The 22174-nt window shown below is 51.0% G+C and overlaps 1 protein-coding gene across 11 annotated transcripts in view; it reads right to left on the reverse strand.

Moving 5' to 3' along the window:
- The window catches only part of PLEKHA6 (pleckstrin homology domain containing A6), a 136538-nt gene that overhangs the window by 66699 nt on the left and 47665 nt on the right, over nucleotides 1-22174 (reverse strand). The window contains exon 1 of one of the 11 annotated variants that reach the window (XM_045841597.1): nucleotides 12556-12577. The exons of 9 other annotated variants lie outside the window; for them this stretch is intronic. The gene's annotated coding sequence lies outside the window, so the exon portion shown is untranslated. Of the gene's footprint in view, nucleotides 1-7374; nucleotides 7569-12555; nucleotides 12578-22174 lie in introns of those variants that run through there. One more of the 11 variants, XM_045841595.1, reaches the window with a different exon arrangement.

A 22174-nucleotide genomic window follows, 5' to 3' on the forward strand; every position in this document is an offset into this window, starting at 1 on the left:
ATGGAGGTGAGTTTTGGTGGAATAAGGCATGAGGGAGGCATAAGGAGAAAGGGGTGGCGCCATGAAGAGATTATACAATTGACCCTTCAGTTTGTCTCTTCTCTGCTCTGGGGTTTGTGTGGATGAAGGCAGCGACCAATCCAAACCCCTGTCTTCATGCAAGCAGTTGATTTCATAGTCACCAATTGCACCCTAACCTAAACAAAATGGCAGGCGTGGTTGTCCTCAGGAGCCCAAGATGGGATGAGGGACAGTGGGTTCAATTACATTATAAATGACGGAATTCACAAATGGTGATAAGTTTTGGATGTTGACTCCCTAATGTCTGATGGAACAGTTCATTAAATCTTGTATGGAGGACTTGACTAAAAGGACAGAGTTTTAGCAATGGGCAAGGTGGAGGCCTGAATGGCCTTCAAGATTCAGGTGCCATGCCTTTCTACCCACAGGGAGGGGCCATGACACCTCAGCCATGCTCTGCTTCAGTCACACTGGCTGCTGCCTCCTAGGTCTTGCCCATCCCCTTGGTCAGGCAAGAAAAGAACAGAATAAGAGCGGTTAGGGGTGTGTAAACTCTTCACCAGGGGTGTCCAACCTTTTGGTGTCTCTGGGTCACACTGGAAGAAGAAGAGTTGTCTTGGGCCACACATTAAATACATTGCAACACGTAATCACCAAAAAATCTCATAATGTTTTAAGTAAATTTATGATTTTGTGTTGGGCCACATTCACAGCCGTCCTGAGCCGCAGGCAGCCCATGAGCCGCAGGTTGAACACACCTGCTTTACACCAAACTCCTCTAGGCTTGGAGGTCCAAGAAGGGCTAACGTTATGATAGAAAGTCCCCACCCCTTTCTAGAAACTTCCCCCACCCCGATACCAACACAATTACAGTGGTAATAGCCCCATTCTTAAAGCCTGGCAACACTCTCTTGGTTATGGGGGTAGCCACCTGATCCCAGCTCAGCCAAACCCCTTGCCAGGGCTCAGACTTGGGACTGGGAGAGAAGAGAGAGCCATCCTGTCCAGGTGACGGGCATATGAGGTGGCTGCCAGAGACCTTTCTGCCCTGAGGACTGACCCAGAAGTCGTGGCCTCTGCAGTGAGAGCAACGACGGAAGCCAGCACACGGACAGGGGCGAACAAGATCACACTCGAGGCACTGGCTTCTTGCTCCTAGTTTGCTGCTGTGGACCAGCCATTTCTCTGACCCTTACACTAAAGCCCTCTTTGGGGCTTAAGCTGCTATGAGTAGTTTCAGTAACATGTACTCAGAAGTCCTAACCATACCAGGAGAAGGACAAGATGACCATGGTGACTTCTGGAGGACCCAACATCTCGTCACCTCTGCATATTTGGCATGAGGACGACAAGGAAGGAGAAAAGGAAAAGGAGCGGGAGGTTTGCCCAACGGCCGCAGAAACCAGTGCTGGGAGACCTCGGCTGGCCTAGAGCTCAGGCTGCCAGAGAGGCAGGATGAAGGTAAAGGTCTGAGAAAGCAGGTGAGGTTACTGCTTTCTGATTTAGAAAAGTCCCTAGGACGTTTAGGAAGGACCTGGCAACAAACGAGGGGCCATAGGTGAGCTCAGACCCCTCATGAAAGTGGAGGTAGGCACTGCTGATAGACGGGCTTGGGGAGCTGGGAACCAGCAAGCTGACAGAGCTTGACACATGCTGTCCCACAGGACAGTCATTCTTCATGGCAGAAAAAAAAATCCTTGTGTTCTTTCTCCTGCATTTTCTAAGGCAAATGTGCATCCTTTGCTGCCTCGGAGCCTCACAGTTCTCTCAGCCAAGGGGTCCAATCTGCCCCTCAGGTCTTCTTTAGAAAAACCTACTTTCCTGGCACCAATTTAATGAGCTAATGGTCCCTTTAAGAATATTTTCCCCCATCTGTTCTCTAGTTGGCTGGAGCAGATGTTCCTTGTTCCTATGGCAACTAACCTACCACCCTTCCTAATGGGTGTCTTCCCAGTGAAGGACACAGCTCAGGCCACTCCCCTGTGCTGCTTAGATTTCCCTGGCGGCAGGCTCCTCACCACACAGCAACACTGCGGACCCACGGGCCTGGATTATTAACAGTTCAAATCTTATGTGACCTAGAGATGACCCAGAAATGGCTGTTGCCATCTGACAGCTCAGACAACAGACCAATGTCCATCTTTCCAGTAAAGTATTAAAAGTACATGGTGTGTCTTTAGCAGATTGAATTAGTATTTTCCTTGACCTTTTCCACATCACTTATGAAGACCAGTGAAACTCCCTAATTGAATTTTCCTTATTTCAAGCTGCACATCAATATCATCCTTTGCTGGGGTTCGTGATCCTTCCAGACAGTTCTCTCAAGACTGGTCTCTCAAGACTCAAGGCAAGACTTCTAGCAGCAAGCACTGTGCATTCCATGGGTTCTTCACGGGGGATGGGGGGTATGCCCCCTACAAGTGATGCTTCTCTCCCTAAACCCAACTTGACCCTATTATTCTTGGTTCTCACTGTCCCCCAAAGCCAGCTGAGTTCCTCTGGAAGCCACAAGCCTCCTGGGATTCCAAAAGTCAACGTATGAGTATATAAAACCTATCAGATGTACAGAAAGTGCCTTCCTAATCAGAGCTCCTCACCCCCACCCTTGAGTCTCCTTCACTCGCTCCTAGAGAGGGAAAGGGTGCCACACCCCCCACAAGGAATCCTGGCTCTGGAGACCCATGGTCCTGCCTTGGAATCACAGCTCTGCTGTGTGGTTAGAATCACACTCATGGGCTGAAGAGCATTAGGCAAGTTCTGACCCTCTCTGAGCCCGAGCTTCTTCAGCTGTGAAATGGGAATGCTGATCGCACCTGATCGGATTCTGGGAGGCAGTACAGAGCTGCAGTGCCTTACAGCACTCCCAAATCCACAAACATCTGAGAATTGAAAGCTTTTTTGTAATTCAACTCGTGGCAGAACCCAACCTGACTTGACCCTAGTTGGCAGCAAGGCATGACCCGGACTGGCATAAGACTGTAGCCTTTGATTTATTCCATGTAATATGACCCTTTAAATAGGTCTTGTTGCAGAAACATTAACATATTTGACTTTGGAATGGCTCCAGGCCCTGCTGGAGATGTTAGGTAATACACAGTATGTAGGCCGTGTTACCATTCTGAAACCTGCAGGCCCCAAGGGTTTCAGGTGAGTCGTGGAGCTGTCTCTGCCGCTCCTTCAGCCCCTGCAGACAGGGGTTTCAGGAGAGCCACCAGTTATTGAAACTGAAGCTGCTGACAGCCAACCAAAGCACTTGCCTCATCACAATCTGGGTCTCCCCTGGGTCCCTGGGTCCCTGGAGCCTGGAGCCAGGCCCCTGGAACTCGAGTTGGCATGGGGCAGGGGAGATGATCCAAAGAGGAGCCCAGCAGCCCTTAAGGATCTGCTGTCTTTCCACCCGAGCAAGCCAACAGAGGCAGTGCATGGCTGTTCCTGCGCCGAACTTCAGGTGGGGACACGCCTGAAGATTCTTAACACACACGCCTCCCAATTCCCCACCTTGCTCGGCTTCCAGCCCTCTCTCCACCCCATCAGCCCCCACAGCTTCCTCCATGCTACCTCCTCCCTAGAGGCATTCCCAGGGGAGTAAACAGCTGGGCTGAGCATCGGGAAATGCTAATAGAAGGGGCCAACATTTGTGGGGAACTGGACTGAGCAAAGGAAAAGATGCCGAGTGTGAGGGAGATGATGAGGATGGGACATGCGGCGGAGCAGGTTTGGCAGTCCCTCCTGATGTGTTTCGTGGCCCCAGGAGGCTTTTCAAACAGCAAACCAGCCCCGGCCAATAACTGTGAACAATCTTGGGCAACTGCTGTCCTCAGATCTCTTGGCTCCAAAAGTACATTTTAAGGACTTACTGGTGATTGTTAGGGACTTGACCCAATCTGAGGCACAGCTGCCCATGCGGGCTTCTCCTTTCTGACTGCGGATCTGCTGTCTGGAGAATACCTGCCTCATGCTGCCACCTCCAGCCAGCTTTCCGATAGACACGCAGTTGTCGGACAGTAAGTAGACTTGCCATTCTGAGAGAGATGGTGGACACTCCTTCTTTTGCAGTGGTAAGGTCGACCTGAAATTCTAGGGAAGGCCCTACTACTGTCCACCTCTGAGACTGAGGCACGTACAGGTAAACAAATAGGATGCTGCCAATCAAATTTAACTCTCTCATTTTACAGATGAGGAATCTGAGGCCCAGAGAGGGAATGAGTTACCCAAGATCACACAGCCAGTTGAAGACAAAGGTAGTCCTGGAGTCCAGACAGTGCTTTCTATAGCCTAACCATGACAGGGCCAGGGATGTCTTTAAGGGACCAATCATGTCTTTGCTGAGCTTTACCATCAGAAAAAGCCATGCTAAATGGTTACACCTTCTGCCCTCTTAGCTCGATCGTCTCAGAAAAGATCCTACCTCCAAGAATTTGACTATACCCCACGTCCCCGTGGCCCAAACCTACCCAAATGTAGGACAAAGTTCTCAGTAAAGCCTCCTTGACCAGAGATGCCTTGTCACTGTCGTTCCCCTGCTCCAAACTGAGGTGAAGCCAGCAGGTGAACTGTGGCAGAGCACCAGTGGATCCTTCCTCACTTTGTTTTTTTCTCCCAGCTAGCTTGAGTAGGTCGCGGTGCCTGCCATCAGTCACAGGCTTCTCCGCGACGCTATTCTGATGGGCCATGCTGCTGAACTGACCCCGCACTGCCTGGGAGCCTTTTGGTGAAGGAGATTCTCATGGCCTTCCAGGCCTTCCAGGTCAGAAAAAAGGGTCCTAGAGAAATCTCAAAGAGAGCATCTAGTTCAATGTCTAGGGTGATTTCAAACTAATTTTCCCCTAAACGGTTTCTCTCCTGCAAGTCTACACACATGTGCGTGCCCAGCCACATGTCTCAGGCTGGCAGCTGGGGCTGCCTGGGGATTCCCACATATCTGTTGCTCTTCCGGGCCTGGCTCCTCAGAAGCTAGAAGATTCAGATACTCTAATGCCTCCAGGAGCCTCCTGGTTTAGAAAAGCTCTGGCTGATATTCTTGAGGGCTCAGGAAGATTCACCATTTCAAAAACTGAAAGCAAGATGTGTAAATGCCCTGGACTCCTGACCATGTGGCTACAGAGGCGTTTCCATATGATCATCACTGGACACCAAGACCCCAAATGTAAAACATCCGTCGTGCTGCTCCCTCCCGTAATCCAGTCCACACATCCCTTTCACCTTTCCGCGGATGGAAGGTGACTCCTGCCACTCCCAAGAGATGACTATAGGGACAGGAGGTGGCCTGAGGCTCTAAGGCCTGATCCCAAGAGCCTTTGAGATGAGAGTCTTAGGCTGACAAAGGGGAAGAGGAACTGAGAGCACATTCCTTTGCCGATGGCCTTGTCCTAGAGGTAGGAACCTCCCACATCTTAAAAATGAGGAAACCAAGACAATGTGAGTTTATCACACGGACAGATCAGAACCCAAGTTTTCTGGAACCTTCCCCCAAGAGCCTTTATCAGGAAGACTCTCATTGGCTGGAGAAGATCCTGCCTGGAGGCAAGATTTTTGGATTTCATGAACCAGTTAAACCAAAAAATGAAATTTAACAAACCACTAAAAGGTTGCCAGTTTTTAAGTTTGCCAAATAAGGACATATTAAAAGGCCAACTACCATCAACTCTCATCGTCAGCTCATGAAATTAAGAAAGCTGTAACCTCAGAATAAATATTTGTAGGAATAATTTCCTCTCTATCTTCCTGATAGGACTGTACTTAGACTGTGAGATCCTTGAGGGCAGAACCAGGTCTCATCCAGCTGTGCATCCTCAGTATCTCACACAGGACCTCAGAGAGAACGGGGGTTGGTAGACATCTGCTAAACTGAGCCTGTGGGAGTGCACTCCAAGCTGGAAGGCTCTACATGACTGAGAAAATAAAAGGTTATTATGATCTGTTGGCCAAAATTAGGCACCACACCATCTATCAAATATACAAAGACACTAGAATTCTATTTGGAAGTAGCCAATGATATAAATAAAAAATAACTTTTAAATACCCATAGTTTCAAAAGTAATCAGGCTATACAACCTATTAATTTCATTGCCTAACAAAGCTGTGCCTTGCAGATTCAATTGCGTTGTACAATTTCTTGCGCTGAAAATGTGTTTTACGCACTTTGCCCAGCCCCCATTGCCTCTCAGCCATTTCTCTTGTCATATTCAGAACTCGGTGAGCAAACCCTGGTTCACTCACTATTTTGGGTTGCATCTATATTGAGAGCTGAGGCCCCTGGTTGGCAGCAGCTTTGGAATGTGTGAGAGCTTAGGACTCCTCAGTCCCCTCTCCTTACTCCCTTGTATCCACTCCACTCTGCCTCCAGCTCACTCCACCACACTCTTGTTCCCACGCTGTCTCACCACCCCAAATGGGCTTTTCAAAAACCACCTCCAGCCTTGTACAGAATCCCACTGGTCCACCCGCCATGCCTGCCAGACCCTGCCTCACAGCAAGGGCTGCCCACTGGGCATGACTGCACAAACAACAGGCCTGGACATCTAGGCCAGGCTGCCAGCCCACCGGCCCTTGTAGGAGGTACCTCTGACCTCTGCTCCTGGCCACTGAGAAACATCATGCAAACCCTGAGAAGACAGAACCACTTTCAGCCAGCCTTACCCCCCACCCACCCATTACCTCCTCACCCAAATGTTTGCTTTCAGGAAGCGTGCCAAGCCCCACCCTCACCCTGACATTGGCCTCATCCTGCCCCATTCTGAGGCACTGGGCAGAAAGTGCTCCTGGCTCTTGGCCTTTCACAGCTCTGATCCCTTTAGGATGGTTCCAGCTAATTTCACGTGAAGACCATGCTGGTATCCACACTGGTTACACCTTCCCAACATGCAAACAGCTACAGGACTCACAGCTCATTGGGAATATTACCAAGTGCCTGCAAAAACCAGGACTGGCTCTAGGGGCATCAGTCCTCGGGACACAGATCTGCGGCACCAACCCTTGTCCCCAAGTTCCCTCTGCAGCCCCTACTTCCAAGTGAGGAAATATTCACATTCTAGAAGTCAGAAATTTTCTCCCATTTCTTGATGGGAAGTCCCAAAGGAAGATGGACATTCATGGGACATTTTTATTTGTTAGGAGAGACATTCTTATTTGTTAGGAGAGAAAGGGGATAAATGAAAGGAAAAGTAAAAGAAGATTTACTTTCAATATAATAGAAATGCCTTAATTCTTTCTCTTTCTCTCTACCCCCCTCCCACGCACCCCCATCACTCCTCTTTGCCCAGCACGTGCCTCCTTCCCCCTAGTCCTCTCCACTGGATCATGTAGGGAGCCCCAGTTCCTCCTAGCCCAGATCCCCTGGACTCCAGACTTTACCTTCCATGAGGGAGGACAGGGCCCCGCTGGAAGACTCAGACGGCTGATTGGGAAGAAATGAAACAACGTTCCAGATCCGAGAAAATTGCCAAAGGTGGCGAATGCAGCTGCTGTGAGAAGAAAGGAGCCCGGGAGTCCAGAGGTGCCCCAGCCTTCCAAGACAGGCTCTGGTGTCAGCGCTCTCTCCTCACTCCAGCATGGACTGAAAACCAGGGGGAAGTCTCCGGATAAAGCGGGGTCTGAAATCTGAAACTGCAGGTTGGCTGACTCCTATATAAACACACTCACGCCCAGGCTCCTTGGTCTGATGGCTTACCCGCCCCTGTTCCCCTCCCTCTTCTCCCCGCCTGCAGCTTAGTAACATCAGACAGCCCTCTAGCTGCAGCTCCTCCAGAAACCCAGAGCAGAGCATGCCGACCAGGGAGAGACCTGTCAGGCAGGGGCCACACTCTCTCCCAACCCTGAGCCCCTCCAGCAATTCAAGTCTAGGTGCTTAAGTGGTGCTTACCGTCCTAGGAGTAAGGGTGATGGGCAAATTCCCAGTTTAGAAGTAATCTATAGACTCTTCCTCCACCTCAAGGAGTAACAGTCTCCTAAGGATCAGATCCCAGATTACTGGTCTGGAGTATACTAATTGATAAACACACCTCTCCTCTCCTCTCCCCTCCCCTCCCCTCCCTTCCCCTCCCCTCCCCTCCCCTCCCCTTCCTCTCCTCTCCCAAATCCCAGTGTCTGGCTGTTATAGAGCCCCCTCTTTCCTTAATGTTTCACCCGCAAGAGAATCAGGCCACGGGAGAGTGGGAAGGGAAGTCTATGGTGACCACTGCCTCATTTTGCAGGTAAGGGACTGAGGCCAGGAAGGTGAAAGGGCTTGTCAAAGCTGGGAGGGACTCCCAGCCCAATTCAGCATCTTGGGTGATAGGAAAGAGGCAGCTTTAAATGTCCGATGGAATCATGCTTTGGTACAACCAGACACTCGCTTGAATCACTGAATGTGAAAAAAGTCACTTAACCTTTCTGGGCCTCAATTTCCTCATTTGTGAAATGAGATAAATGCTACTACCAGAAAAAGTAACAACTAAATAAGGTAACAAGTATAAAGCAGTAGGCACACAGTAGGTTTTCAACGAAGATCCACCGCTCTCCTGCTCTGTTCACTACTGCACACTCCCTCCTACTTCTGTCTCAAGGGGTGACTGTAACTTGCCTTTAGCATTTACTGTTCCTTCAGGTGCTGGCTTACCATGTCTCATTCATTGTCTCTATGCCACCCTGACTAGTAACATTCACAGGTCACTTTGTACAGTGCTAACAGTGCAGCGCTTCAAGTCGCTAAAGGGAAATCTTTAATTTACAGACCAAGGTCACGGATGCACCCTGCAGACCTGCCTGCAAATGTCCCCACCTCCAGGTGCCAAGTTTCAGTCCCCGGAGCCCAACCAGCTATTGAACATTGCCCCCAAACTCCAGGCACACCTCATTTTACTGTGCTTCACAAGTACCAAGTATTTTTCACGAAGTAAAGGCAAGACCCCCACCCCTAACCAGCAAAAAAATTACAACTGGACTTATTTGTGCTGCTCTGTTTAGTGCACTGGCTGGGAACCAAACCCGCAGCATCCCTGGGGTGTGCCTGCAGTCTCCGCCTTAAACTCAGCATATCTAAAATAAAATGAAGATTCACCACCCACTGACTAACTACATTGTAGTACAGTCTCCCAGACAGAATAAATGAAGATAGTAAGTGGCAGAGCAATTAACTTAGTATGCTACCATCTGGGTTAAGAGAGAATTTGTAACTAACTGGATGACTGTATTTGCCTAGAGTAGAGGTCAGTAAACTTTTTGTGTAAAGGATTAGTTAGCAAATATTTTTAGCTTCATGTGCCAATAGTACCTGTAGCAAAAACTCAATTTTGCCTTTGTAGCATAAAAGCAGCCAAAGATATATCCAAACAAATGAGTGTAAATTATAAACAAGTGAGTATAAATGAATGAACATAAAGAAATGAGCATAAGCGAATGAGCACGGCTGTTTCAATAAAACTGTACTTGAATTTCATATAATTTTAATGTGCCACAAAACTATTCTTCTCTTTATTTTTTTCCCAACCATTTAAGATGTAAACATCATTTTTGATTTGCAGGTCATGCAAAATTAGGTGGTGAGCTGGATGGGGCCCAAAGGGCCACAGCTGAGACTGGCTTTGAGCATCACAGGAAGGACATGGTGACAGTGGTGACAGTGACCATCTCCGAGGAGGGAGTAGGTCCCCAATGGGGCAGGAGGGAAAGTTTTCACTGGGTACTTTTCTGCGCCATGTGAATATTGTGATCTACACATGTTTAAAACACTTTGTAGTGGACGGGCTCCTCACCCAAGTTCTCTGACTTCTATCAAGGTCGACGTCTACTATCTCCGTCACACAGCCTTCCAACGGCCAGGCCAACTTCTGACCTCTCCCTCTGCTCCAGTGTCTCACCCCGGCAGTAATCTGTGTCCAAAACCCGGGCCCAGGTCACCGAGTGCCTCAGCCCACAGCTAACTCTCCCTACCGTTGCCATTACTCCCACTTAAGGGTCATTCCCTACAGCCTTGTGCCCGCACCTAACTTTTTACTTGTGTTGTTTCCAAAAGAGAGACTGAAGCTTTTTAAGGACTGGGACTATGTATCACAATCCCATGCCTTCCCCCTCAGCTCCTGCACCAGAGCCTTGCACCCGGAGGGAATTCTGTAAAGAGCTGCTTGAGCATTATCTCCCGTCCTGCTTGAGATGGTTTGGCATACAGGGCAAGATCCAAGCGGAGCCGAAGCCAGTCCTGAGACACGCGGCAGAGACAGAGTGCGCAGGAGCGCTAGGCCTTAGATGGCGGTGAGGAACACTCAGGGAGGAGACAGATGTCAGAGTCAAGACTTGGTCCTAATAAAAGGGTGTGTGCTTTGGAGATGGAAGTCAGGAATCCCCAGGGGAATTTCCTCCTAATTCCAATCTCTCAGGCAGTAGCCTACTAGGGTAGGGAAATTCTGGTGGCCCCAGCATCAGAGCCTCCCACTCTGAGGAGGCATCTCAGCGCTAAGCAGTCTGCCCTCCCACCCAAGGCAGGAAAGTGCTCCCCAGCTCCTAGAAAAGGCGGGCATGGCACTTGAGTCCCTACAGGACCAGATGCTCACGACTTCTGCAGGTCGCCCGTTGAAGGGCTGTGAGCATGATTTTCTGCTTCCACCCGTGTTTCCTGCTCTGGGACTAAACAGAAAAAGACTTCCTGAATGGGTAACAAAAAACTAATGATAACTGCCAAATATAAGAGAGTTTTCAAATATTTCTTCCTCCCCAGATGTTCAAAGGGTTTAAAGACAAAATCACTGACTCTTTGGAACTGCTAACACCTTTTCATTTATTGAATAAAATTGAATATAGTCACTTTTCCTTCTTCCCAACATGAAAGAATTCAGGTTATGCTGTAAAAGTAATTGTGCTATTTCTTTACAGGAAGACACTTCACAACCACCTATGGCAACGTGGGCCCTAAAATCCCACTTTACACCACAGGAAACTCTGAGTAGAGGAGTCAGCTAATTTGCACGAAGTCACACAGCCAGTAAGTGGGAAAGTCAGAATTCAAAACTAGCTTTGCCCAGCTTCAAAATCCAGCATTTTCCTACAGTCTGATGTTTCCATGGTGGTAGATCATCACCCTCCCCTGTCTCTGAAATGCATGGGAATGATTACTTCTATCATTTTCATCAGAAGCAGGGAAGAAACCGCAGCCTACAGCAGTCCTGCAGTCCGACAACAGATTCCAGCCTCTCAATGTAGTCGGGCCTTCCTGAGGTGGAGAAGATGAGAGCAAAGGAGACCCAAAGCGAGGGTATCAGTGTCCCAGAGATACCCAAGGGGTGGAGTGGCCTCTCCCTGGCTCACACAAGGTTCCCAGTCCTGTGCTCTCCTACAGCCCACCTTTGCAGGGTTCTGGCTCCAGTCTCCCAACAGGGCTTGGTGTTTGGGAGCCCATGGAACATGGCACTGCTTGGGCAGCACAAGCACAACGTTTACCTGGGTCCTGGCACTTTCTTTTGGTAAATATTTGGCTGCCTCACCCAGGAGAGGGCTGGGGACTCTGCCCCACATTCCAACAATCCCTGTTCTAGGAAGATGAGCTGGATGGGCTCAGAAGAATCACAAACACTCATATCCAGCCACTCCCCAGTCAGGCACCTGCATCAGTTGCCTCTAGCACATCCTCTGAACAGCTCTGAAACCGCTGCTGCTAAGCCCTTAGCACATTATGAAACTTGGCTTCAAGTCCCAGAATGGTTTCTGATTGTCTATTCAGACGGAGTTCACAAGGCTCAGTGATGTACTCCTTCACACAATCCGCAGAACTCCCTACCTGCTCCCTCTGCGACCTAACACAGGTGCTTGGAAAAACACCTGGTTGCTCTCCACTTCAGAGCTCATACACCCAGGAACATGCACATTCCTGAGCTCATCTGGCCTCGGGCGCTGGCTGGACACTGGGGGTGATACTCCCCATCTCAAGTGGGAAGACCACAGCCAGGAGTTTGAAGCTCACACACACAGCATGTTGATCCTGCGGACAGAAACTGGCCCCAAGCTCACTGCCTCTCTTCTCAGTCGCAGAGAGAAAACACCCACGCTCTTTGACAGTCTGTAGTCTGCACTGGCCCAAGGAAATCCCATGATTCTCTGCCTCCAGTGCCCCCATTCTCCCGAGCCCATTCTTCAGACCTTCACCTGGCTCTCGCCAGATGAAGTTACCGACCCTTTCATCTGCCATCTCCCTGGGAGATGTGGTCATTAGCAGAGAGCACTATGTAGGTGTCTAATTAAGCAATCAGCAAATGCAGAAACCTGTTCAAGCCACCTCACAGAGCATCCACCCCCGTATCCTCTTACAGGCAACTCCCTCCCCAGAGCTTCCTGGAAAGGTCCCTATTGTTTGCCTAGAACACAGAAAAGTGTCTGATTCTGCCCTCATCCTTATCTGGTGGCACTGACTTTCCGGCCTCCGCACAACCCCAAGGGGTGCCATTCACATGGAGCTCGGTGTGGACGGTGCCCCCAGAACTGTGGGACACCGCAGCCCCAGGCGGGTGGGAAAGTGAAAGTCCCAGATGGCAGAGTCAGCAGATTCTGCCTGAGAGGATGTCTGCCTACCTGACCTCTTTAGGAGTCCCAGAGCCATGCCTGCCCTGCGGGCATGTTCGGGTCAGGGCACAGGCAGCAAGGAGACCCAGCAGGTTGAGCAGGTTGGTAAGAGGTGGCCGAGGTGGAGGTGGGCAGTGTGAGTGGCTCAGCACTCCTCGCACCTGTGTCTCTGAGTGCTCTCTTTTCTGCACTGTAACTCACCTGTTCCTGTTTCAGCCTTTAAATGGAATGTTCCACTTGTCCTAGAAGCCCAGGGGGAGAAGTCGTCTGTTTAAGAAAAGCTTTCTTTTTTAGGGACTGCAGTCTCTGGGGTTCCATCAGATACCGCTGCAGATGACAGGTGGAGAAAATGGGACAAGAGCAACCGCCGAAGAGGACCCATGGAGGACAAGACTGACTTGAACTCCTGCCCGCTCCCCCTAGCCTGGGACGGTCTAAGCTGGAGGCTGGAGGGGAATGGACACCTGCTGCGTCTGTGGCTCCTGGCACATCCCCCTCTCTGCACCCCAACAAGCTGGGGTGAGAAGCAGTGAGCCCCTCACCCTTAACCTCTTCCCCTGTGCCCACCTTTGAATATCTTATCTTTCTTCTTCTAGGCCCTTATCTCCCGGCTCTAGACCTGTATCAGCCCCACCTTTTTCACCTGCACAATGGAGCAGGAGGGTAGAGATGGCTGTGTTGATGCCACAAGCTTTTCAAAGACCCAGTGTGTACACCAGTAATGGAGGGGGCGGGGGGAGTGCGGCGGAACAGCACCTCAGGGACAAACCCAGGCCTTCCAGTTCCACAGGGGCTTAAATTACCCCAAAGCCAAAGGAGATAGGCACCGAGATCAGTACCCTCACATGGCCCTAGGCTCTGCCAGCCTAACACACACTCTCGTTCCTCCCAGACATGTGGGGTCTTTCTGACAGAAATGGGGGAACAGCTTTTCTTTCCAGTCACTGGGTCTTGGCCAGCTATTTTCCAACTCCTACAAGATAAATTGGACTTTGATTACAGCAGAAAAGATTTAGGTTAGACACCAAGAAGAACTCAAAATGAGTGATAAGAGGAAGTGTAGGCCCTGACTGGTGTAGCTCAATGGATTTGGGCTGCGAACCAAAGGGTCGTGGGTTTGATTCCCAGCCTGGGTTGCGGGCCAGATCCCCAGTAGGGGGCACACAAGTGCAACCAATGTTGTTGAAACCTTGATGTTTCTCTCCTTTTTCCCCCACTTCCCCTCTGTCTAAAAATAAATAAATAAAATCTAGAAAAAAAAACGAGGAAGTTTAGGACTCTGCCATTGCACTTTTAAAAACACTGCAGCCAATTCCCCCTGGGTAGGGGTCACATTACCCTCCCAGTTAGAAGTTTCCCGTGGCTGCCCCTCCCCTGCCTGCGACCTGAAGTCCTCGCTCACTCCTTGTCTTGGTGCCAAAGGCCCACCACAGCGCTTCCCCACCCACCTTCCGTGTCACATTCCACCGCTCGGGGTGTAAACTTTCTGACCCAGCCAGAAAGTATCCCCCAGTATGTCTCAGTATCTCCCCAAATGGCCTCAGGCATCTCTGCTCTGGCAATAGCATCCCCACCCACTTTCCCAGATGTCCCTCTCCTCTCCAGCCACCAGAACAAGACAACCTTTAAGATAGCAGATCTCAGCCAAATTGATTATCTGGTAACCCAAGAAACTTCTCTAAAACACAGGTCCTGTCCGAGAAGCCTGTTGAATCTCAGCCTCCCCAGAAGCCAGGCAGCCACTGCTCTCAGGCTGGGCTCTGACACCACCTCTTGCAGAAAGCCTTGGTCGAATACCCCACCTTCAGAAAGCCCCCCCACAGGGAGGCCACGGAGGGACATGATTTCCATATTTCCATAGACATCCCCTGAGCACCCACAGTGCTAGATCCTGAGACCAGGTGAGGCCCCTGCAACTCGAGGAGTCCCCAGGCTTGTGCCTGATGCAGAGGGAACTGAACCCAGAGAGCCCTCCTCCCCTCTAGGGCAGCCCACCAAGGGGCAGAATGATGGAGCTAGGGGGTGACCAGGGGAGGGAGCAGCACGGGGACTGCAACAGCTTCTGAGGGGGAGAGAGCTCCCGAAAGGGTGCCACAGCCAACGGGTGGGAGAATCCTGGCCCTTGACTGGGTCAGGGGGCGGCTGGAGGTAAGAATGGCCTCCGTCTCCTGCGGGTCCACCGTGCACCGCGGGGACTGCTCTCTAGTTGGGGCCTTCTTTATCCCGCACGGCTAACTGCAGCGGGAGGAGTGTCTCGGGCCAGGCTGTGGAGTCCCGCCAGGCACGAAGTGGCTCCTGCTCAGGAAATATTTTCTTATTGATCGATAGATAAAATGATCTCTGAAGGCTCACTCCCAGCAGGGAGAGGCCAGGACCCTTTGGGAACAACCAGAGCCCCGGAAAATGTTTCCCCGACTTGTTCAACTATTAAAAGCAACAGCAGGAGCTGGCAGGCCTGGCGAGGGAGGCGAGGCGCTGGCGGGTGGGGGCCTGGCTTTCCTGACACAGGATGGAGAGTGGGCGTCAGAGCACTCCCTGTCCCTGCAAGAAACCCACAGGAGGCTTGGGGACAGCTGCCCTGAAAGACAGCCATAGGTCACTCAGGGTAGACCAATGGGCCGGCCTACGAGTATCCCCCTCCCCAGCGGCCCCTGATCCCAAATGCCAGGGTGGGGGCTGCAGGGGCAGGGCCCCTCAGCAACCCCGGAGCTGGCAAAGCGTCTTCAATTGACATTTTCCTTCCTCCTGCTCCTGAGGGGCACAACGCCTTAGCTGGCCCAGAAAGAAGATAGTCCCTTCCCATAGGCCACAGGTCCCCTTGGTTTCCACCTTTTGCAGCCATCCAGTCTTGAATAAAACCTTTATCTGGCTGGCTGGCATCTAAATGTATTCCCCGCTGGAGAGGGCAATGCGGCAATCGAACTTACCCGGATAAGAATGACACTACGAGGCAGACGGAAGCCACCATGCACCCCTCCGTCCTCTGGCCTGTGCATTAGGATCCCCCAGGGTGGCAATGGCTCCACTATCTCACCAGTGGGCACCTAACTGGGGCTGAGGAACAGAGGAGCCAAACGAGGGACCCCAGATAGGGGAGGCGGCCTCTTTGTATCCACTACCTTAAACACCTCCATGGTCAGCACGGAATCCCAGCATCAACCGTGACCTGCAGGTGAAATCGCTGGAACTAGCAGCCAGGAGACCTGTGTCCTAGTCTGCTCTGAGCCGTGGCCACGTCACTGAACCTCTCCATGGCCCCTCTTCCTTCACCTGTGAAATGGGCCAGAACCCCCACTTCCCTAATTCAGTTCTTGTATGTGATAAATTGATAAATAAAGAAATGTTTCAAAAGTCAAGCCTAAAGCAAAACATAGAGTACTGTGGATGGCACAGTGATCAGCTCATAAGGACCCGGCGCTGCGAGCCAGGCCGTCAGCCCCACACCCTGGGCGCCCAGCAGGGCTGCAGGCTGGCGGCCACTCTCTGACTGGAGTCCGGTAAGGGACAAGGTGGAGACCAGCAACACGCCCACAGCCAGATCTTCAGGAGCAAACACCAGAGCCCGGCTGTGCACTGTCTTCCGGGCCCCACGTCTGGGAACCACAGGGACCTTCCTGCATCTCAGAGCCCTGGCACCCCCAGCTGGAGCCGCACCCGCCTCTGAGAAAGGGCCACAGTGGAGCTGCCGTGGCTCTCCCGTCCCCCTGCCCCCCCACCCCCCCCATCCCCGCAGGTCTCCGGTCACTACCCAGCTCGATTTCTGAGCAGATTCCACAGGACAGCAACTTTCACACTAATTTTTGACTCATAAGTAGGTTGGGGAAATCAATTTAGTAAATCAAGATGGGCATTTTTTAAATTTAATGGAACAAAATAGAAAACCGTGTGCACTGCACTTCGTAATAGTTAAGTATTAATTTCTGATACTTTAATAACCCGGAACACACACACACAGTGTTAGAACCTTGACTCAGCCACTTAGTCTTTCTGTCTCAGTGTCTCCATCTTTAAAACAGGGACACTGGCAGCGTCCACCTCACAGGGCTGTTGGGGGGACTACACTCGTTAATATACATAAAGCATCTGGAAAAGTACTTGGCTCAAGTTTTACATAAAAGTGTAACTTCATGTATTAATATACGCATGTAAGAGTGTCTGTGTCTGTGTGTGCATGCACACATCTTTGCTGACAAGGCGAACATCTTCCTGGATTGTGGAGAACAAGCTGAAGCCGATGCTGTGGGAGAAGCTAGGAAGCGTCTCTCTGGGGACAGCGTAGGCTTCAAGTCAAATTCCCCGGCCTCGGGTTTCTCAGGTGTTCCTGCCGCTCACGGTAGGGAGAGAGGGGCAGGCAGCTGGGCAGCGCGGGTCTGAGTATCTGAAAGCACTGTGTGAAGTGCTCTCCAAATTAACTTACACTTAACCCACACTCAGCTCTGTGGGGTAGGTGTTGTCGTGCTCCCACTTTGAGAGTGAGGAAACCGAGGCACAGGGAGGGTAAGCTGCCTCCCAGCTAATGAGTAGTGGGGCCAGGATTTGCATTCTGCCTCCCACCCAAGTCTGAACCTTTAACCATTGTACTGCCCTGTCTGTCTGTTTCACTTTGATGCCACCTTCTGGAAGCCAGACCTGAGAAGGTTCTGAGACTGAGGAGGTGGCCCTGTTTGTAAGAGAGGCAGCTTCTGTTGCCCTGGCCTCAAAACCAAGCAATTTAATTTTCTAATGGCTTGATTCAAGAAGCAGCACCTCCAGGGTCCCATCATAGAGTCCAGAAAGTTCTGCGACAATAGTTGGAGGTGATAAACTTGGTTAACAGGGCTCGTAGCCTTGTGATGTGTTAAGTCGTCGACCTAGCCGAGCAGTACAAACCTGACCAGAAGACATGAAATTCCCCACACCTTTTATTCTACTGTACAAGACCCAAGTTCTGCTGGCCGTGTCTCATTGTATCTTCTCCAAGGCCAAGAGAGGCCAGGAGGGGCACAGTCTTTGTTTCCAGCCCTGAGAGGCTCACGACTTGCCAAAGGCCGCTCTTTGAGTAAGTGCAAGACGAACGGTGGGAAGGTTTCTGGTTGACAGGAAAAAAGAAAGTGAGGTGGCCTCCGCGTCAGCATCCCTAGTGCCACGTGACCCTCCCGGTCGGCTCTGGTTTCCTTACCTCCTTGACACTGGCACAAATGTCCCCAGTACTAGTGACAAGTGCTGGCGAGAATGTGGAGGACAGGGAACGCCGTGCACTGCTGGTGGGACTGTGAGCTGGGGCGGCCTTGTGCAAAACAGTACGGAGAGTCCCCAAAACTAAAGACGTAACTGCCATACAACCCAGCAGTTCTCTGGGCATTTATCTGAAGAAAACAAAAGTACTAATTCATAAAGATAGATGCACCCCTATGTTCTTTGTGGTATTATTTATAATATGGAAGCAACTAAGTGGCTATTGATAAATAAATGAATAAAAAAAGATGTGGTACAAGCCCTGGCCAGGTAGCTCAGCTGGTCAGAGCATCGTCCCGATACACCAAGGTTGCGGGTTTGATCCCCTGTCAGGGCACATGCAAAAATAAATCAGCGAATGAATAAGAGAAACAACAAATCAGTTTTCTCTCTCTCCATCTCTCTCAAATCAACAAGTGAAAACAAATTTTTAAAAAATGTACATACATACAAGGGAACATTACTTAGCAATAAAAAAGAATGAAATCTTGTTATTAGAGACAACTTGGATAGACCCTGAGGGCAGTTTGCTAAGTGAAATAAGTCAGATCAAGAAATATGATATGATTTCACTTATATGGAGGCTCTAAAGAAATAACAAAGTACATGAACAAACAAAGCAAAACAAAAACAAACTCATGGAAACAGAGAGCAAGGTGATGGTTGCCAGAGAGGGGAGTGGCGGAGGGACGGGTGAAACAGTGAACAGTGAAGGGGAATAAGAGGAACAGACTCCCAGTCATAAAATAAGTACGTTCAGGAGGTGCCGTGCACGGCAGAGGGCATACTGTTGCAATGGCTTTGCATGATGACAGAGGGTTACTAGACTTAGGGCGTGGTTACGCTGTAAGTTTGTAAGGCATATAAATGTTAACTCACTGTGTCATATACCTGCAACTAGTATAACACCGTATACAAATTATACACTTTAATAAAAAATTAATTTAAAAAACGTCCCCCCAAGCACCCAGTCTATCTCTGGAACTGACAGGGGTTCATCTAACCCAGCGCCACTTCTAATGAGGAGAAAGAGGGGACAACGTGACGGCAGGCGCGGCTGTGGGTCAGGTCCCCTTCCACCACCCTTCACCTCCCTCGGAAAGTCCCCAACGGGAGCGAGAGGAACACGCGTCTCCACGCCACCAGCTCTACAGACCATTTCCTCCGAAATTCCCAGCATCCGTGTGTTCTCTCTCCAGTGAGAACTGGCTAACACTTCCTCATACTGAACCCACGGCTTTGTTTGTACATTTTCATTCTGTTGTAAGCCTCAAATACAGGCTTTTAAAAATAAATAAGGAAACTGAGATCCAGAGGGGTTAAGCGACTTGCTCCCAGTCACAAGCTTTGTGACCATAGGTGTGAATGGGTCCCAGTAAGGCCCCTCCAGAACTCTCCCATTCCACACCCAGCGAAGTGACTCCCCGCCCCCCCCCCACCCCGTAACCCTCACACAGGGATTTCTGAGCCACATGACAGTCCCCGCAGTGCGATGACTTTTCACCTATCTGTCTCCCCATCAGACTCCGAGTTCCCTGAGGGCAGTGACCAAATCTTATTTATCTTTTTTCCTGGTGTCTGGCATGTAGTGATTTCTCAATAAATGTTTGCGGGGGAAGGGCAGAGGAAGGGAAAGTGGGAGTGATAAAAAGGATGAAGGAGAGAAGGGAGAAATGGAAGGGGAGGGAGGGATGAGGAGGGGAGACAGACGGAGAAAGAGTGTGAGCAGGAAGCAGGAGAAGCTGGAAGGGCGGTGACCAGGTATCCAGAGATAAGGGTCACCTTGAGTCAAGGGACTCCGCCACAGCGCTCCGCTGGTCTCAGCGACACGTGGAGGGAGGCAGGCTGCCCTGCCCCCCCCCCCCCCCCCAGCCTGTCCCGGACAGAGACCAAGGCTGCCTTGCAGTCCCCCAGGAGGCCGGGCAGTTTCCAGGACTCCAGGCACTGCTGTGCCGTCGTCCTCCCTTCTCCCCTGTCGCACCTGCAGAAAGGGAATGGGGCCAGAGCGTCTTCTCCTTGGCTGAGCTCTGCCCCACTGCCCACTCCTGCCTTGGTGTCATTCTCCCCCACCCCCTTGTTAAATGGAGGCTCATTCCTGTCCTGGGTGATGGGAATGGATTTAGGAGAATGGGCGCCCACCGCTGGCCACCCCTCCACTGGACTCCCAGCCCCAGAGATGAGGTGAGGTGAGGGGCTGACACCAGCAGGAACCTGAGGAAAGAGCCAAGTTCCTCCATCTGGATTCACCACGAACGCAAGCGCTGCGTCCCTGAAGGCGCAGTGAGGCGGAGGGAGGGGTGACTTCTAGAGGGAGGGGCTTCTGAGCAGGCTTGGCCCCTGCCCAACTCTGGGAAACAACTGGAAACCATGACTTTGCAAACTGACTTTTCCCTGGAGTTTTCCTGGGGTGAGGAGGCAGACTTTGTGATCAGCCCTATTCAGACTGAACCCTTGAGAGGCCCCCACGGTTCCTCCTCCTCTCTGGGAAGTACTAGATCTCCTCCCCCTCCCCATATGGGCCGTGATCACAGGCAGTCATTGTCCCGCACATGTTTGTGAAGACCTACTATACACACATCTGCAAAGCATGCTGGCCCTGGGGCAAACTGGAACTGGATCCCTAGAATAGGTCGGGGTAGGATGGGAGGCAGAGACATTCTTGGCCTTCTCTTAAGAACCCAGAATAATGCCATCACAGTGCAAATTCTGCCTGATCTCTTCTGAAAAACAAATCCTCAAGCCAAACCTGGTCCATGCCAGGCAGCCAGGCACCTGGAAGTGAAGCAGGAAGCTATTCCAGGAGATCTTGTGGCTTCTCCTTTGTGCCAAAGACCTGGTGGTAGAGGGGTGGGGGCAGGGGGGCGGTCCAGGCTCAGTCACATTGGGCTCTCTGAATGGACAAGGGTCTTGTTGCAAGACAGAATGTGAAGAATGTTAGCCAGAGGCCACAGCTGCTGAGATGACCCTTGAGAGCACCCAGAGGACAGTAGAAGGAGTCAGGCAACATGGACAGGACAGCCCACTACATAAAGTACGACTTCGTGAAAGCCAAGGGCACTGAGCTCTCATTCTGACCCTACAGCTAACATGCCCTGTGACCTCAAGCAGGCCACAGTCTTTCTGACCCTCAGGTGGCCCTTCTGCACAGGGCCTGAAGGATGGGGGCAAAGAGAGGAGAAGGAAATGACGCCCCATGCCTGCTGAAACCCTTAAAGGGTTAAATCCGTTCCCCTGGGTACAGCTGCCAGGGCTTTTCGCAAGACAGCCCCTTTCCAGCCTCCTCCCCTGACACCCCTGAAGGATTCCTGGTGCTCCTGCCCTGACCACACCTATGCATCTCCAGTTCCCAGGCTGCCTGGTACATCTCAACCGTGCTGTTCCTTCTGCGGCAGCGCACCCCTTCCGCTGCTCACCCACCGTGCCCCGACAGCTGCTCCTGCCTTCCACCCAGGCAGGCTTTCTTCCTCTGTGTTTCCAAAGCACTCTGCACATCCAATCTTATTTTTCATAATTCTTTGTCCATAAGTCTGTCCGCCCTGCTAGACTGTGAACTTGAAAAGACCACATCAAAGTCCTCTTTCATTCAACAAACATTTAGTAGCAGTCTGCTCTGTGCCAGGCACTGGTAGGTGCCAGGGTACAAAGGAGAGAAAGGCAGTCTCAGGGTGTGCTGCCCCTAGTGCTGAGGACAGTGCAAGAACAGAGGGCCCAGCTGCTGCAGAGTCAGGACAGGCAGGCACCGGGCGCTGTCCCTGGGCTCTGCATCGCAGGCCTTGCCTCCTCTCCAAAGCAGGGGACTCAAGGATATTGGGAAGAAGGAACTAAATACTAAACCATGACCTCTTCCTAAGTACTTTACTATGTACTACGTAGGTGCTGTTGTCAGTACTGCAGACACGGTGTTTTTCTTAATCTTTAAATAAACTCCCTGACAAAAGCTTCATGGATGAGAAAAGTGTTGTCCGAGAGGTTGGGAAACTTGCTTGAGGTCACATAGCAGGTGGCAGAGCTCAGACAGGACCTCAAATCTGTCTGACCACCCTTGCCCATAGTCTCTTTCTGCCAAACTTAAAAACATGAGCATATGAGCACCTGTGTGCCTACAGTTCTTCCTCTTCGTCTTCTTTTTTTTTTTTTTTGAGAGTGAGTGAGCAACAGAGAGAGATATCAATGTGAGAGAAAACATTGATAAGTCACCTCCTGCATGTACCCTGACCAGAGATCGAACCAGCAACCCAGGTATATGCCCTGACTGGGAATCAAACCCTCCAACTTTTGGTGCACTGGGTGATGCTCCAACCAACTGAGCCACCCAGCCGGGGCTAGACTTCTTTTATAAAAGAAGGAAATAATAATCTATTAACCTCAAGGCTCTGAACAGTAGAACTTTTATCCTAGCAGCCCAGGCAGCCTT

Source organism: Phyllostomus hastatus, unplaced genomic scaffold (genome assembly GCF_019186645.2).
Source record: "Phyllostomus hastatus isolate PE091 unplaced genomic scaffold, TTU_PhHast_1.1 phas_contig_36, whole genome shotgun sequence".
Taxonomy (NCBI): Eukaryota; Metazoa; Chordata; class Mammalia; order Chiroptera; family Phyllostomidae; genus Phyllostomus; species Phyllostomus hastatus.